Below are 14,096 nucleotides of genomic sequence, written 5' to 3'. Positions count from 1 at the left end.
GCCATGGAAACAGAACATAGCAACAAGGGACTGGTAATGGTTGCCATGGAAATGGACCATAGCAACCTTGTGATGGCTGCCCTGGGAACTGACCATAGCAACAGGGGGCTTGTGATGGTTACCCACTAAGGCTCAGATTTTTCACAGGCCCTCAGAGGGGTTCAGTGGGGACTTTCCAAGAGTCTCCAGACTGTTCAAGGGCTGGAATGTCACAGGCAGAGTCAGGAACTCAATGGAGACCTCCCAGGCCTTTCTGGGTGTGGTACAGAGCCGTGTGGTCAGAGGCACTCACAGCCATTCCATGGTGACATCCCAGGGGACCTTGGGCTGCAAAGGCACCGATCTGTCACAGGCACTCAAGGGGGCTCCATAGGGACATCCCAGGAGTCCACAGGCTGCCAAAGAGCCGGGATGTCCCAGACACTCACAGGGGTTCCTGTCTTGGGCAGAGTGGGAGCTTAGGCAAAGTTTATTAGAGAAGCTCCTGTTGGGTCATGAGTTGGGGAAAGGATCCCCAATAGCCCCCACAGATCCTTAAATGTCACCTTTGAATCAGAGATGGCACAGACTCAGATCAGAAGGCTAAAAGCCACCTGTTTTTTCAGTCCTTTTCTTTTCCATCTTGGTTTGCTACAGGTGGACCTCACTGGTCATTGAATCAAGAGATGATTGGCCAATTAAGACAACACCCTTCAATAAACAACTTTATGGAAAAAAGCCAACTTTTTACAAACATTGTCGGGGCACCTGGTATTGATGTTTGTTGTACACTGGGCCCTTCTGGGGGCTCCCTGGATGGGGGAAACCCTCCTGTAACTGTTCTGTCCCAAGTAAAAGGAGATGCATGGGAATTTTTCGGTCTTCAGCTTCTTGTTCTTTGTTATCTTATCTAAAGTTTTGCGTGCTCTGCACACCAGGCTCAGTGTGCTGTATAAGCACCGCAAAATGGCTCTAAAATGTACTGTTTCAAGGTCTTTTACAGTTGTCTCATCCAATTAACTCTTAAAACTCTTAAAAGCACATTATTTCTACCTATCTACCAATAACTCATCCTTGGGCTGCCCACAAACCCTCTGCACTGTGCTTGCCTTGACCAATGACTCTGTGCCACCAACACTGCAGAAAATGAAGTAGATGAAGAAGAAGACAGGGACTACACCCAAATTCCTCCATCTTGCTTCCTATCTATAACTATATAAAAAATCCCAAAACCTAAATTTCTCACCTAGGTGACATGCTATATTACCCTCTAATCTATTTCATACTTTCGTATATTCTAATCTATCTCAAAGTCTTGGAAGTCCTCTCTGTGGGCAAAGGTGAAAGGCACTGTTTCTCTGGGGTTCAGGACCCCTCAGAGCAGACAGAGAAATATTCCCTGTGCCCTGCATTCCCACAAATTTAACCTAAAATCCTTTACCCTTAACATGTGAAGGTACCCAAAAATGTTCCAGGTAAGTAGGATTAGAAGGAGAAGAAAAAGAGAACAACAGAAAGACAGAACAGCTATAGACAGACACACACACATTGGCACTAACAGCTCAGGTTCCAGCATCACCACCAGAGGAACCCCAGGAGAAGGCAGGATCCAGACCATGGGCTCGTCTCATGCTCCGGCTTTTAAGGCCCTGGGCCTCCATGGGCCCACCCTTGGGGTGGGACTGCCAGTTGCTTGTCCAATCAGAGTCAGGGATGGCAGGTGTCACTGGTGTGTGATTGATTGACAGCTGAGCCAATCAGAGCTGGGTTTGCTCAGCTTCTTGTGTGATTGATTGACAGCTCAACCAATCAGAGCTGGACTAACACTGCCTCAGTCATGTGATTGACAGCTCTGCCAGGCCAGGGCTGGGGGCGGAGCTCTGTCCCAGCACAAACCAAGGCCTGACCTGGCCCTGGCCCCTCACGGGCATTCCGAGCATCCCAAGGTGTCTCGGGACATCGATCTCATCCAGCCTCTGACAGCGACCACGGTGACACTATGGAACCTCGTGGAGCCATGGGTCAGTTGTGACAATGCGGGTCCAAGGACACCATGGTGACACTACACAACCTCATGGAACCAAGGGGTCATTGTGACACTGTGGTGCCTCAGGGAATCTTGGGTGCCCCAGGGAGCCAAGCATCCGTAGAGCCCAGAGTGTCACGGAGGAGCCTGTGACACAGCGAGTGCACATGGAGCCGAGAGGCCCTGGTGACACATCAGGGCTTTGTGAAGCCACGAAGCCATTGTGACATTGCAAGGCCTCATGGAAGCACAGAGCCATTGTGACACTGCAGAACCAAGGGGAACATTTTGACACTCCAGGGCCTCATGGAACCAAGGAGACCCTTGTGACACTGTGGGGGCCTCATGAAACCAAGGGAACCTGGAACAGGTCCGGCTGGCTGGGCCTCCTGGGGACCACCTGACAGGTCCAGCTGACCTTGGCATGTCGAGGGCATCTTCTCATCTACCCCTGAAGCACTGGGGCTCTGGGCTTTCCTTCCTATGGGACAGAACTGTCCTCTCCACCAGGGTGTGAAATACCAAGCTGTGTTTTGTGTCAGGTACATACAGGCAACATGTGTACTTGTGATTTTAATATGTGTGGAAACCAACCATGGGACAGTTATAAAGACGAATTCTAATAATAACTGAGGAAAGTAAAGCATGAAAGAAGGCCTTTGAACCTATCTTTTGTTCACAATTAACCTTTATAAGTCTTAAGTTGATTTAGGAGCATTTGAATTAAAGTGTTAAGGATGTTTTTGACAGGAACTTTCTGCTTGTAGCTAAGCCTTAAAGAGTTTTGCAATAATAACCTTTTGAACTATAATTTTAGAATATTGCTTGTAGTAAGGATCTTTGAAACTATAGCTTTAGAATATGTGGGAACTCAGCGCATAGCTCCTGACATCCAGAGTTACTGAGAGAACCCTTGGGGAGCTCGGGAGCCTTGGAATGTTGCCAGAAGTACCTGGTGGCTCAATTTTGACCCTTTGAGAGATGTACCACCTGTATATGGGGATATGAGAATCACTGGGGTTTAAAGGATATAGAAATAGTACAATTACAGGGCAAAACATAGATTTTGAGATTTTGGTACAGGGGGGTTGAAAAAACAAGATGGAGGGAGTTAGGGCCTGCCTCGTGGCTTTTCTTCCTTCTTCATGTCTTCCATTTTCTGTGTGACGTAGGTATTTCTGATAGGTTCTTAGTAAAGGTACACTTGGTAATAAAAATGATAAGTATTGGGGACAAAAGATAAATATAGTTTACGTAGTCTTTGTTATAATAGGATGCGACTGCCCTGTGGGCGATCAGAGTGCCTTTGGCTGCCTTGCTGGCCAGACCCCGGCTGGGCAAAAGAAACACTTTGTAGATAAGAAATAATAAACAACCTTGAAGACCGAACCTGAGAGTCCAGCCTCGTCCTTTGAAGCCCGATAGGAGCGAACCCATCTCACCCTTGTCTGGGCAGAGACAAACAACAGCCAGCCTGGACAAGAATATATAAAAAGGAAATGTGCTTTTCTCAGGCCTTAACAAAACAATGAAAAGCAGCTTGAGAAAGGAAGATGAACATCATCTCAAGGATTTATAATTTCGACCAAGGGAAGCTGGACATCACTGTTATGATATTTATAGTCCTTGCAATCAAAAGGTGGACCCACATCTGGAAAACTGGACCTCACCAGATGGAACACTTCTTCCTTTTTTCAAAAACTGGACCACCACCATCTGGGGATACTCCTTTTCTGGGATACATCTTGAGAAAAACGAAATCACTATAGTATATAGAATTGGGACGCAAAAATTTGGAATAGAAACTGCTGATGAGTAAAAACTTGGAATAGAAACTGCTGAGAAAGCTTATGAGTACCCCTATAAATACCTGTAAGCCTCAACTAATGGTGTGCAGTTTGAGGGAAACCTTCCCCCACTGTACCCAGTGCTGTATTGCTCATAGTTTACCATATTAATTAATAAAGTGATCGCTGCTTGAGTACTGGCCTAGTCTAGCTCCTCATTTATAATAAGGGGCCTATGGTCAAAATTGGGATTCCTCCTCTAAATTTCCGTATATGCGCAGATGATTCCCAGATGAAATCTGCCAGGTCAGACAGCTCTGGCAGCCTTGGCTACCCAGGGGCCACCTCTCATCTGCTTTTGGAACACTGCGACCATGTGCTTTTCTTTCTTAGGAGAAAAACCATCCATCTTGACCAGCCACCCATGGCCAAAATTTGGCATCTGCCTCCAGAATTCCCTATATCCAAGGATAGTTCTAAGACAAAAGCTGCCAGGACTGACAAGTCTGACTGGTCTTGGCTTCCTGAGGGCTGGCACTCATCTGCCTCTGAAACACTAGGGCTCTGTGCTTTCCTTCCTAATGAAAAGAACTCTTCCTCCTGTCCACTGCCAAAACTGAGATTCCACCTCACAAATGCCCTATGTCCAAGGATCACCCCTAGATGGAAGGTACCAGGAGAGGCAGTATTGGCTTGCTTGGCCAAAGGGTGGCCACGTCTCATCTTCTTCCAAAACACTTGGACTTCATGCTTTTCTTTCTTATGGAAAAAAACCATCCATCTTGACCATGTGCCCATGGCCAAAATTTGGATTTCACCTCCAGAACTCCTTACATTCCAGGATGGCTCCCCAGTGAAAGCAACCAGGACAAACAGGTCTGGCTGTCCTTGGCCTCTTGGTAGCTGCCTCTCACCTGCTTTTGAAACACTGGCGGTCGGTGCTTTCCTTCCTATGGAAAAGAACCTTTTTTCTTATCTATGCAGAAATGGCTGAAATTGGGATTCCACCTCCCAGATTCCCTATATCCAAGGGTTGCTTTCAGACAAAAGCAACTGGGACAAAAAGATCTGGCTGGCCTAGGCCTCTGATGGCCACTTTTCATCTGCCCCTCAAACACCGGTGTTCCGTGCTTTCCTTCCTATGGAAAAGAACTGTCCTTTACATACAGGTGTCCATGTCTGATATTTGGATTCCACCTCTAAAATTCTGTATATGCAAGGGTTGCTTCCAGGCAAAATCTGCCAGTAGGGTCAAGTCAGGCTGGCCTTGGCCTCTGGTGACTGCCCTGCAACACTGGGGCTGGGTTCTTTCCTTCCCATGGAGATCACTGGGACATTGTGGGGACCTCATGGAACCAAGGGGATCATTGTGGCACCACTGGAGCCCATGGAACCAAGGGGCCATGGTGACACAGTGGGGCTTCATGGAACCCAGAGACCAATATGGCTCTGTGGGGCCTGATGGAACCATGGAGACCATTGTGACCCTTCAGGGCCTGGTGTCACCAAGGGGGCATTATGGCACCTCAGGGCCTCATGGAAGCAAGGGACCATTGGGACACTGTGGGGCTCCATGGAACCGAGGGAACACGGAGCAGGTCTGGCTGGCTTGGCCTGCCAGGGGCCACGTGACAGGACTGGCTGATCTTGGAATGTCAAGAGCTGCCTCTCATAAGCCACTGGAGAAGTGGGGCTCTGTGCTTTCCTTGCTATGGAAAAGAATTATCCCTCTTTTCAGATGCCCATTGCCAAATTTGGTATTCTCCCTAAAAAATTTCCTATATGCAAGGGTATCTCTCAGAAAAAAAACTGTCAGGTCTGGGTGGCCTCTGGTGGTCACCTCTCATCTGCCCACTGGGTCTCTGTGCCTTCCTATGGAGAAGAACTAGCCTTCATGTCCAGGGGCCATGGCCAAAATTAGAATTTGGCCTCCCAAATTCCCTATATCCAAGGATTGCTCCCAGACAAAAGTAGCCAGGACTGACAGGTCAGGCTGGCCCTGTCCTCTAGTGATTTTCTTAGACTCTGAGCTGAATGTTTTCATTTGGAAAAACCTTGGAGAGGGCCCAGAGATCTCCCAAGAGGGGTTTGGAGGCCTTAGGCACATGACCACAACATAAACTAGCCTTCATGTCCAGGGGCCATGGCCAAAATTAGAATTTGGCCTTCCAAATTCCCTATATCCAAGGATTGCTCCCAGACAAAAGTAGCCAGGGCTGACAGGTCAGGCTGGCCCTGTCCTCTAGTGATTTTCTTAGACTCTGAGCTGAATGTTTTCATTTGGAAAAACCTTGGAGAGGGCCCAGAGATCTCCCAAGAGGAGTTTGGAGGCCTTAGGCACATGACCACAACATAGGGACAAAGGAGCTCTGTGCTGTTGTTGTGGTTTTGCATCATGGAAGTGATGTTCTAAGAGAAGCTGCTAGCAGTTTCCTCTGCATCTGACAAAAAACCAATCAGTAATTAGCTTTAAGAATTGAAAATCTGTTAAACCACTATAAACTGTACATGGCCCTGTCAAGACACATGTTAAAGATGAAAAAGCCTGGAAGTATTGCCACTGTCGTATTTTCTGGAAAAATCCCTTCACCAGGATTTCTTCTTCTGGGAAGCAGAGAAGCCTCAGAGAAAAAGGAAAACAATGTTATCTCGTTTGCTTCTCCTGTGTTTTGCTGCTTTGGAATGTGGTTGGAGATTGTTTATCCAACATGTGAATTGTTTGGCTTAAAGACCAATCATGGTCAGGCTGTGTCGGACTCTGAGGAGGGAGTCAGGAGTTTTTAATTAGTATCTTGTTAAGCCTTCTGTAAATATCCTTTCTCTATTCTTTAGAATTGTTTTAGTGTTCCATAATACGATACAGTATAATATAATATAATATAATATAATATAATATAATATAATATAATATAATAATAAATTAGCCTTCTAAGAACATGGAGTCAGATTCATTCTTTCCTCCTCCGTCTGGGGACCCTGAAAATACCATAAAGGGTCTCTTTCCCTTCTGACTGGCAACGAGGTAGCAAGGCTGACCCAGCCCCTGTCTCAGCCGGGGGGGCCAGGCGGCTCCGGCAGTGGGGCCGGGCCCCTTCCCAGGGACCCCGCCAGGCCCCATCGGCTGCCGGGCAGGGCAGAGGCAACTGCAGGGCCGAGGCTGGGCTGGGCCATGGCTGCAGTTGCCAACATCTGGGAACTGCTGAGTTCTGCCCTGCTGCCAGCCCGGCCAAGCCAGGATCCACTGGGCCCCAGGAGCAGCCCTGGGCCGGGCCGGCTTGGCCAAGTTTCTGCAACCGTTGGGGTTCGCCCGCAACCCCCGGGCAGGGGAAGGAGAAGCCATCGGCCCCTGGCCGTGCTGCTGCCGTGTTCTGGCCTGGCTGCTGAGATCCTGGCCCTCCTCCCAGTGCAGCCCATCCTGACACAGCCCCAGCACAGCCGCTGCAGAAACCTCCATCGTAAAACAGCTCCGGCTGCAAGGACCGAGCCTGGACGGGGTCATGGAACCATCTGCAGGTCCTGGGTGAGATATGAACTCTTTCAGTGCTTCCATCCTCCCTCGACAGAGAGAAAAGGACAAAGTGCAAGCACATAGAGGAGCAACATGAAGACACCAAAGGACAGTGAAGAGGATGTTGAGTCCCAGATGAAAGGGATGAGGAGATGCCTTGATCTTGGGGCTGAAATCCTCTTGTAAAGTTGTAGAGAGGGATGTAATTGATACATCAGACTCTCCTTTTCCCTATAATGACCTGTAAAATATGGGGAGATGACTTGTTCAGTAAAGGCTTCCATGCTAACGTAAACAAATGTTGAAGTAGCTGGGATTCCATGAAGAGTTTGAACACAGAACAAGAGAAGAGTGATGACAACCAGTCCCCTCAGGGAGAGAAGAAGATCTCTGTTTTCAGAGATGAAGATGATTTCAGAAATAGATGAAGAGGATCTTTGCTCTTAAACAGCTCATCTTTAAGCTAATGCCCCATAAATTGACATCGTCCATAAACACAGCTGTGGAAAAGATGCTAAAAAACGGGAGCAACTTCAAGATTGCCGATTTTCTGGGTGGCTCCTATTTGTAGGAATTTAGAGCCATGAGAGAACTGTTTTCTTATGGGGAAGTCACCATAGCATGAAAAAGAGACTACTCTCCCTTAGTGAACTGAAGAAAGACTATTCTAGAGGTGGTAAACTGACTGAAAATTTTAGGTTTTGTCTCTTTAAATTGCCAGTAAGAAAAGAAAGGTTGTAGGGACAGGAAAAGAGTTCTGAATGTTTTGTTCTGATTCTTATTACTCTTTCTTTTAGTTACTATTAATAAAATTTTCTTCATACTCTTTAAAAGTTTTGAGCCTACATTGCCTTTCTCCTAATCCTATCTCACAACAGGAAATGAGTAAGGATATTCTTGCAAGTGCACTGGTAATTAGCCAGCACTGAATCCACAACAATAATTGTTGCATTCTCCATGAAATCTCAAACTGGTGAACCAAAACCACTAAAGAAACCTTCCTGATAAACTGCACGAAAGCAGATGAAAATCAAGGCAGAGCCATGGTTTGTCTGGACTTCCTGATCCTAATGAGCCCTGTGGTGCATTTGGAGCTGAGCCCTGGAACCTCAGGGCCTGAGAGGTGATTGCACAAACCTTTCCATGAGTCCAAGTCAGAAGAAACACCCAAAGTGTCTCAAAGCATGAATGGGTCCCACTGAGGTCCATCCCCAACGCAGGCTCCTCATGAACTCCTTGGAAGAGAGAATTGGAGGCCAGGATGGCCTAAAAACCTCTCCAATATTCAGTGTGGAAAGGAAAATCCAAAGTACCGTAAAAACCTGGAGTATCTCAAAGTATTAATGAGCCCCACTGAGTGTCAGTACAAAGCTCTCCAGGGACTCGTTAAGGCAGATAATTGGGGCCACGATTGCACAAACCTCTCCCAGAGTCTGTATCAAAAGGGAAACACCAAGCACCTTAAAATAACTGAAGGACCTTGAAGCATTAATGAGCCCCACTGAGTGTTGTTACTGACAGAGCCTCTCTAGGGACTAATTCCAGCAGATAATTGGAGGCCATGATTGCACAAACCTCTCAGAGACTCCAAGGCAAAAGCCCAATCCCAAAGTCCTTTGAAAAACCTGCAGTCCCTGGGAGCATTCAGAAGCCCCCAGGGCCATTCCTGACCAAGGCTCCCCAGGGACTCCTTCCAGCAGATCCTTGAGGCCACTGGGATGTGGGCTAGGGGGGGATGCTGAGGGCAGGACAAGGGGTGACAGTGCCCAGCCTGGCTGGGGCTGTGCCAGGAGGCCCCAGTGCCTCAGGACAAGGTGTCTCCTCCCAGCCCTTGCTGGCACAGACCCTGCTGTGCCCCAGCACAGACTTGGCTTCTCTTTGTTACCACCTGTCATCACTGCCTCCAGTTCTCTGCTCTGCCTGGGGCTTGGGGACACTTTCTCAGTCATGTCCCTCAATGGGACCCATTAAAAGTGAAAGAAACTTTGGAGCTGGATTCTGACTTGGAGTTCTGGAGAGATTTCTTCATCTCCCTCTCAGGGACTGATGTTCAGGGCCTGAGCACAAAGCCCCAGAGGCTCATTAAAGTCCTTGTGCTGTGTCTGTGCTGCTGAGCTGGGCTGGGCTCCTGGCACAGAGGCAGCTCCTAGTAATGAAAAAGAGCTTGAAAAGCACATTTCTCTTGGTGAGCAGCTCTTCTACCAGCCCAGCAGGGCTGGGGCACTGCCTGCAGCCACCCTGGGCACAGCACAGAGGCACAGAGAGCTTCAATCAGTCAGGGCTGGGAAGAAGCTGAGAAGTGCCTGGGGCACATCACTGCCAGCCCTGGACACAGGAACCTCTGGCTGCAGGAGAGTGCAGCTGCTGCTCCTGGAGTGATCTTCTAAAGCTGGAACATCCCAATGCCTACACACCCTGTGAGTTCATTCTCTGATTCTCTGTTTTGCAGAGCAGCCAGGGGTGCCCAGGGCTGTCCTGCAGAGCAGGGTCCTGCAGCCCAGGGCGCTGTGCTGGGCAGGGACTCTGCTGCCTGCCAGGGACAGCTCTCAGCCAGCCCTGGCAGCTGCTCCCAGTACTGGAGGACAACATCTGCAGTGAAGGAGACAGCTGGTAAGGCTTGGAAGTGTTTTCCTTGTGTGGGGAGGATGCTGCATTGTTCAGGACTGCTCACAGCACAGCATTTAACTGGAGAATATTTCCAAGTAGATTATACAGGGAGTACAGCAAGGCAGGGCCTGCATAGAAGGGGAAATACTGCTTTTCTGATGTACTGCTCTGCGTTGCCTGGATGGGAAATTGCACATAGATATTCATCTCTCAGTTCAGGACGAGGAAAATGAAAAAATTTTCTCTCAGATGGTAATAAATTAGGCAGTGACAGAAATCAGCACAGGGACCCTCACAGGAAGAATCAGTGTCACTTTTCCAGCCTCCTAAGGGTTGTTCTGATGTTGCCATCAGAGCCTGCAGAGCCAGAGCTGCCCCTGGGCAGTGCCAGAGCTGGGAGGGGTCTGCAACGCTGGGCTGGGCTCTGACAGCAATGGCAGTGCCCAGCCCTGGGCATGGGGAAGCAGCTGCTGGCAGGGACAGCTCCAGGGAGCAGAGCCCTGGGCAGGCAGATGGGGGGAAAGTGCCCTGAAGCAGGGCTGGGATATTTAGAGTCATCTCCAAACCCAACTATTCCATGATTACTTTTTTTACAGATCCCCATGCCAAGACACTGCAAATGTCCAACAGCAGCTCCATCAGCTACTTCCTTCTACTGGCACTGGCAGACACGCGGCAGCTGCAGCTCCTGTACTTCTGCCTCTTGCTGGCCATCTCCCTGGCTGCCCTCCTGGGCAACAGCCTCATCATCAGTGCCATAGCCTGCGGCCACCACCTGGACACACCCATGTTCTTCTTCCTGCTCAACCTGGCCCTAACTGACCTGGGCTCCATCTGCACCACTGTCCCCAAAGCCATGCACAATTCCCTCTGGGACACCAGGACAATCTCCTACACAGGATGTGCTGCTCAGCTCTTTTTCTTTCTCTTCTTCATCTCAGCAGAGTATTTCCTCCTCACCATCATGTGTTACGACCGCTACGTGTCCATCTGCAAGCCCCTGCACTATGGGACCCTCCTGGGTAGCAGAGCTTGTGCCCACATGGCAGCAGCTGCCTGGGCCAGTGCCTTTCTCTATTCACTGCTGCACACATCCAATACATTTTCCCTGCCCCTGTGCCATGGCAATGCCCTGGGCCAGTTCTTCTGTGAAATCCCACAGGTCCTCAAGCTCTCCTGCTCCAAATCCTACCTCAGGGAACTTGGGCTTCTTGCTGTTGGTGCTTTTTTGGTGTTTGGTTGTTTTGTATTCATTTTTTTCTCTTATGTGCAGATCTTCAGGGCCGTGCTGAGGATCCCCCCTGAGCAGGGACGGCACAAAGCCTTTTCCACCTGCCTCCCTCACCTGGCCGTGGTCTCCCTGCTAATCAGCACTGCAATGTTTGCCTACCTAAAGCCCCCCTCCATCTTCTCCCCATCCCTGGATCTTGCCCTGTCCGTTCTGTATTCGGTGGTGCCCCCAGCTCTGAACCCCCTCATCTACAGCCTGAGGAACCAGGAGCTCAAGGCTGCAGTGTGGACACTGATTACTGGATGGTTTCAAGGACATTAAACTACTGGCCAATTTCTGTAATAAAAGTCATGTTGGATTTATAATAAAGTAATCTAGTTGTTCTCATTTTGGAGGTTCTTTTCCTTTTTTTAAACTTTTTTTTTTCATATTGTTCACAAAGAAATGTCATTGTTTGTGCCGTTTCTCATTTTGTTTCTCTCCACTTACCCTGTGGCCACAGACTGTGTCAATGAGAGGCTGCACTCTTGGTAGCCTTAAATAAACTAAAGGATCTCCCAGCAAAGTTTTCTGCAGAGATGCCCTTTTGTTGCCTTCTCTGGAGCTGCAGCAGCAATTTCTGTGAGCAGAGCTGGGGGCAGATCAGTGCTGGCACAGCAGCTGTGCCCAGGAGCAGCAACACTAGGTGTTGCCAGTGCTGCTCCCATGGCCCTGCCCTGCTGCCTTGGTGGCCCTGGTGACCCTGGTGTTGCTGTAGGGCCTGAGTGCTCTCGGGGCCAGGCACAGTCCTGGGGCGGGGCAGTGCTGGGGCTGCAGCAGGGACAGGCCATGGGCACTGCTGGGGCAGCACTGACGTCTCAGGCCAGGCCCTGTGGGCTCCAGGCTCCTTGCCCAGGCTCTCTCAAGAACATGCCCAGGACAATGCTGAGCACAGAAAACCCCTGTAGGCAGCCCCAGGGTGGCTGTGGGCAGGCTGGGGGCAAACAGCATGGCTGGTGCTCTACAAGGGCCCTGAGGGGGATGGGAAGGAGCAGCAGAACAGGGGCTGATCCATCCCCAGTGTGCTGGACAGCCCAGGGCAGCGTCCCTGAGCGTCCTCATGGAGCTGCCAACAACATCCCCCCTCTGCAGCCCTGGCCTCTCCCCCAGATCACACAGGTGCCCCATCCTTGCAGACACAGACACGGCAGCACTGGTTCAGTAGCCCCTGTTTGCATTGCACAGAGCAGGCGGGAGCACCCCCATGCTTTTGCTTTGGGGACATGAACCTGAGGGAAGCACAAATGCCATCAGCCCATGGGGCCAGAAAGGGCTGGGAAATACCAGGGAAACCACTCAGCTTTGTCCTGGTCTCTGCAGTCAGCCAGAAAGTTTGTTCCCATCAGCTGGGAATTTCCGGTCCCACTGCAGACATAATTGCTCAGAGCCAGGGCTGCCTGGCAACCACCCCCAAACTGCCCTCAGCATCCCCTTGGCTTCACCTCTGCTTTCTTTACTCTTCCTGCTACAAATTTCTTCTTATTGCCCACCCACCCCTGTTCCCTCTTCTGCAAACAGCCCATCCCTGTTTGCCCTTTCCTCTCTGGCCCCACTCCCCATTGCAGTTCCTGACTTGGCACCATGGGAACGTCCCTTGGGCAGCAGGATCATCCTACAAGTGCTGCAGGAATTGTCTGCAGGCTCCTGCAGTGCCTGGTGTTTCTCCCTTGCCAGAGGCACCACAGGCAAGGGGGACACATCTGGGCTGCTGTGTCTGGCTGTGGGGCTCCCTGTCCTGGGCAATGAGGAGGAGGTGCAGAGGCTCTGCAGGACTGACAGGATGGGCTTTGGGGCTGGCAGGAGAAGCTGAGGGACCTGGGCTGCTGGAGCTTGTCAAGAGGAGGCCCATGGCTCCTCCTGCAACTGCTCCAAGGGTGATTTCAGAGAATCACAGAATCAGCATGGTTGGAAAAGACCTTGGAGATCATCAAGTCCAAGCTGTGCCCTAATACCACCTTGTCTCCCTGAACCTCCTCTTCTCCAAAATTATAAACAACACCAGCTTCCTCAGCTGCTCCTCACAGCACTTGTGTTCCAGACCCCTTACCAGCCTTGCTGCCCTTCTCTGGACACGCTCCAGCCCTTCCATGTCCTTCCTAAATTGGGGGGTTCAGGACTGGACACAGCACTCGAGGTGCTGCCCAACCAGTGCAGAGCACAGGGGAAAACCTGTTAAACCTGACCTTGTTGGATTTGGGCCCTGGATCCAGCCTGTCCAGGCCGCTTTGCAGAGCTCTCCTACCCTCCAGCAGATAACACTCCCAGCCTACTTTGTGTCACGACAGTTCCATGAGGCCCCAGCATGTCACAATGGTTTCCATGATTCCTTGAGGCCTCCCAGTGTCACAATGTCCCTTTGGTTCCATGGCATCCCTTAGTGTCACAAAGTCCCTTGGATCCCTATGCCTCACAGTGTCATAATGGCCCTTGGTCCCCCAAGGCCCTGCAGGGTCACAATGGATCCTTGGTTCCATGAGGTCTGGCAGTGCAGCAATGCTTTCCTTGGTTCAACAGTGTCACAATGGCCTCTTGGTCCCAAGGGCCACCATGGTGTCAAAAATGTTTCCTTCATTCCATCAGTCCCTGAGGAGCACACTGGACACTTGGTTCCATGGGGCTCCTCTGTGTCACAATGGCCCAACATGACACCAGGTCCCACTCTGTCACAATGCTCTGCATGGTTCCACAAGGCCCTGCAGGGTCACAGTGGCCTCTTGGTTCCATGAGGCCTCAGAGTGCCACAATGGATTCCTTGGTGCTGCAGTGTCACAATGGAGCCCTGGTGACACAAGATCCTGCATTGTCGCCAGGGACTCTTGGGTCCATGGGGCACCACAGTGTCACAATTGTTTCCTCAGTTCCCAGGGTTCCTTGTAATGGAGCAATGGCCCCTTGATTCCATTGTCCCCAGACTCTCCC

General features: G+C 50.3%; 1 pseudogene across 1 annotated transcript; it reads left to right on the top strand.

The window, feature by feature from the left end:
• Nucleotides 1–10,509: 10,509 nt before the first annotated feature.
• LOC311166148 (olfactory receptor 14A16-like) lies at nucleotides 10,510–11,824 on the top strand (annotated as a pseudogene). The gene has a single exon. The product of its transcript is annotated as an olfactory receptor 14A16-like (transcript).
• Nucleotides 11,825–14,096: the final 2,272 nt, after the last annotated feature.

The sequence above is a fragment of the Fringilla coelebs genome (assembly GCF_963513975.1).
Source record: "Fringilla coelebs genome assembly, contig: SCAFFOLD_43, whole genome shotgun sequence".
Lineage (NCBI taxonomy): Eukaryota > Metazoa > Chordata > Aves > Passeriformes > Fringillidae > Fringilla > Fringilla coelebs.
Note: the sequence above shows the minus strand (reverse complement) of the source record. Positions and strands in the feature narration are given on the sequence as shown.